At 33.9% G+C, this 4173-nt stretch overlaps 1 long non-coding RNA gene across 1 annotated transcript; it reads left to right on the forward strand.

Annotated features, from left to right (window-relative positions):
* The first annotated feature begins 358 nt into the window (after positions 1 to 358).
* LOC111240934 lies at positions 359 to 1152 on the forward strand. Its single transcript, XR_002666599.1, has 2 exons — positions 359 to 763; positions 838 to 1152. It is a non-coding gene; the product is annotated as an uncharacterized LOC111240934 (long non-coding RNA).
* Positions 1153 to 4173: the final 3021 nt, after the last annotated feature.

Here is a 4173-nt window from a genome sequence, read left to right on the forward strand (position 1 = left end):
GATTACCACACTGGTTTTGGTCTACAAAGCTGAAGTCGTGCAGGGGTGGCACGACTTTAGCTTTTGGTAATCGATTACAGCACTGCGTAATCGATTACAACAGCTTGAAGTCGTTTTTATGTAGCACGACTTCATCACTGTTCATATGAACAGTGTGAAGTCGTGCAATGGTGACACGACTTCTGTTTTTGAAGTCGTCAGGGGGTAGCACGACTTCCCCTTGACTTTGAATTTGTTTGAATTTGCCTATTTTGGTAATATATGAGGCAAATTTGCCTATGAAGGTACAAAAACCCTTTTACTGCTCCCATCACGTGAAACCATTGTCCAGATTTTCTCTCTCTCTCTCACGTCACTGTGGGTCCCACGGATTCCACCCAAATGTCTTTTTAAGGCTGCAGGGACTTGAACCAGCGTCAATAGACATTTCTTCTTCCATTCTCTTGATCCAGCGTCATGTCACATTCTCTTCTTCCATTCTTTTCTTGCTCTGTTTCCCCTTCTCCCGATTAAAATGGAAAACCTTAAATTCTCGCTCTTTCTTCTCTTTTTCACTCTCTCTTCCACCGCCATTGCCCACGATGCTGCGTTCAAGTCCAAGCTCGCCAAAGCCTGAGTCCCACGCCGTCGGGGTGGTCAGGGACCAGCTTCTGTCAAAATGGCAGTGCTCCTTTGACTTGGAAACAAAGAATAAGGATAGCTCTGGACTAGCGGGAGGAGTGCACTATTTGCACCGCCTAGCTCAGGAAAGCTTGGTTCACAGGTATATAGAAAGCTTTTGAATACATGTTTTCCTTTATTTGATTTTATTAATTAATATGATGTTGTTGTTGGCAGTTTACTGGAAGAGTGACGAGGAAAATGGACGTATACATGGAAAAACATCTCACCTGTAATTGATGAAAGTCTGAACCTTGACAGTATGGAGAGCATATAGCTCATTGCACTGTTCCTATAAAAGGAGCAATGGAATAGGGTAATTCAATTGGTTTATCTGTTTAGTGACCGACTCACATCGATGTTTAGATAAACCAGTTGAACTAGTTTTAGGCATGGAACTTGTTAAATAATTGATCGATCATTCAAAGAAATTTCAAACCCATGTAGGGTAGGTGGGGCTTTTAAGGTAATGAAATCCTTTCTTTTGTGAGATAAGTTTAAATCTATACGTTTCTTCCTTGTTCAAGTACAGAATCTTTTATTAGTCTAAAATAAAGTTCATTTTTTATTAATAAGAGAAGAGAAAAAAGAAAGTTACCATCATTACTATAATTGCTGTAAAAGTTGCAACAAGGAATTTGTTCATCATCATTTTAACAGCAAATCCACGTCTTCAAATTCTGCAATTTCAGTTATTGTATTCATAATTCACTAATTTATCATACTGATAAGTAACAAATGATCACGTCAGATAAAATTGACACTATTTACATCAAATATCCATGAAAAAAAAACAATTTAGTTGGTGAATATTTATTGGATAAAATGCGTTTTGTTTTCTTCGCAAGATTTTCAAAATATTAAATATATTTTTTAAAGAATATTATTTTTGTCGCTATAAAATGTCACATATTTTTCTAAAATTTCTCTAAAATTTAAACATATTTTGAAATCTTTATTAGTAAGAACTATACTAAAAAAAACAACTTATAAGGATCACATAATATTAATTGTATAACTAACTGAAATAACTTTTTGATAGGAAAAATTTGTGAAAACATATTTTATCCTCCTATACACAATACCTTTAAAATTTCTTATACCAATTTGAAAAAGGAAATAGATCAGAGACCAAAGTTTTATTTTATTTTTCAAAAAATTTCCAAGTTATTACTTATTAATTAGCTCAATTTTCGTGTGCTTATTTGAAAGTAATTTATTATCATAAAAGAGCTGTTGTTCATGGTTTTATCTCACATTCAGTAACTTTTCGAATTAAATTTCTCTCATTGATTTTGTACTTTCTATTTGTACAATACATATAAATATATATTTACTCTTTGCATATTATTGTAACTGGGAAATTGTGTTTCTAGTGTCGTTCTGGAAAGCCATCAACAAAATATATGCTTAAATAACTCTGCTAAATGTTTCGAAATTTGGTTTTAATCTCAAAATGTTTGTTTGTTTGTCTTTAAAGTGACTATTATAAAATGCTTAGTTATTAGTAATGGCCTAGCTTGGCACTCCAGATATAATTTGCGTATATTTGAAAATTTAGCCTAGAAATAATTTTATTATATGGTTTTTGTTACTTGTATTAAATTATTTATATTTAAGTTTAGCAAATAAAGATAACAGCAATAGCTGAATGTGGTTGCAAAGTTAAAGTAGGAAATTTCTGGCGTTCTACATCTATATATCATTAGTGGAAAAACACTGTTTAACGTCGGTTATTTTGGACTTTTAATGTCACATACTGAACTGACGTCTATACGTGTGACGTCAATAGGACGTCGAATTTTCATATAACAGACGTCTATGCAGACGTCAGTTAGTGCCATGTCCAACGTCACTAAACGTCCCGTGTAGGAAAACACTGACGTCTAAGGGCACTAAATAGACGTCGGAGTACTCATTAACCGCCGTCAAACAACACATAAAGACTTCGCACACGTAATTAATCGCCGTCTAATATCACTATAGACGTCGGTGTATGCATTAACCGACGTCTAATATAGTTGTTGTGTTTTAGTGCAGTTTTGTTCCCTTATTTGGATAGTCCAGTAGCACACTCTTTCTTTACTAGTTTCCTCCCAAAGAAAGCTTGTGTCTTCTAAATTTCTTATGGCATTTCAACCCAAAACCGAACCTAGGTTCTTGCTTAGTTCCATTTCCAACCGCAAGAGGGAAAAATTACGGTGAAACGATAACTAGGCAACCACCCAGGGTCGTTTTTGGGTCGAAACGCCATAAGAAATCCAAAAGACGCCGCTTTTTTTAGGAGGCAGCTAGCAAAAGAAGAATGTGGTACTACGTTATCCCAAGAGAAGAACAAAATTGTACTAAAACACAACACAAGAAAACAAATTTTAATCAGTTGAACCAGAAGAATAATATAATCGGACTGAACAAAATTTAAACGGTTAAAATAAAAAAAAAAAACACGCACCTGGAATGCAATGTCGCAAGATCTACTACGTAGTTGTAGGGTAGTTCATAAATTACATCATAAATTTACCCAACTACCCCTATTCCTATGTAGATCTACTACGCTTTTCTCAATTCAAATTAACTTCTTTCGTTTTATTGATAAACAAATTAAAACTCTAATTATATGTCTTTTTATGATTTCTACTATTTTATAAAGACTCGGCAATTTAATTAAATTGTAATTAGTAATCAAAATAATTAGAAACCGCACTACAAAGATAAATTATTTTTTTACAATTACTCTTGTATATTTTTTTTTTAATATTAATTACTCTTACAATTACTGTAAAAAGTATTATTATAAAAGGACAATGCTATGCTAAAAACTAAACAAAGAATCTTAGTAAAAGATCGCAATTTTTAATTACTGCGTGTTAAATATGTTTAGGTCAAAGTTGTTTGAGAGTGTATGTTTCCTTTTTACTGATAAAAAAAAATTGGAAATCCTCTAGTTTTAAGTTTATGATAATTCACAAGCTTAAACAAATATTTATAATAATAAAAAGTGATAACTAAAAATGGAAAAGAAAAGATATTTTTACGAAAGACATTTAATGGACATTAAATATGTTTGATTAAAGTTGAAACCATCCCAAAATAAAATCTATAGCAGGTATGGTCCAATTTACTTGTAAAGACAGGAAAAGAAGCTTGATTTGGAAAGTGGTGTTAAAGTTTCCGCGTTCTCCTTTTTCGTTGCTTCAAACTCCAAAAGCTGTCGATAAAGACCCATTACCGAGGGCCTGGCGACGGGCCGAAAGTCCTCGGTAAATACGTTGTCGCTATTTTTACCGAGGGCTTTTGACTCTCGGTAATTATCAACGGGCATAAGCCCTCGGTAATTACCGAGCGCTCCGAAGGCTTTCGCCCTTACCGAAGGCATTCGCCCTTCGGTAAAGCCTTCGATTTGGTGCAGGGAAAAATGAGTTGTATTTGTTTTTCTTGTCCAACCACAAGTACCTGCAATGTAATGTTCACAACATACACAGACCTGCATAACAGTTTCAATCCACAAACAAA

The sequence above is a fragment of the Vigna radiata genome, unplaced genomic scaffold (assembly GCF_000741045.1).
Source record: "Vigna radiata var. radiata cultivar VC1973A unplaced genomic scaffold, Vradiata_ver6 scaffold_493, whole genome shotgun sequence".
NCBI classification, from domain to species: domain Eukaryota; kingdom Viridiplantae; phylum Streptophyta; class Magnoliopsida; order Fabales; family Fabaceae; genus Vigna; species Vigna radiata.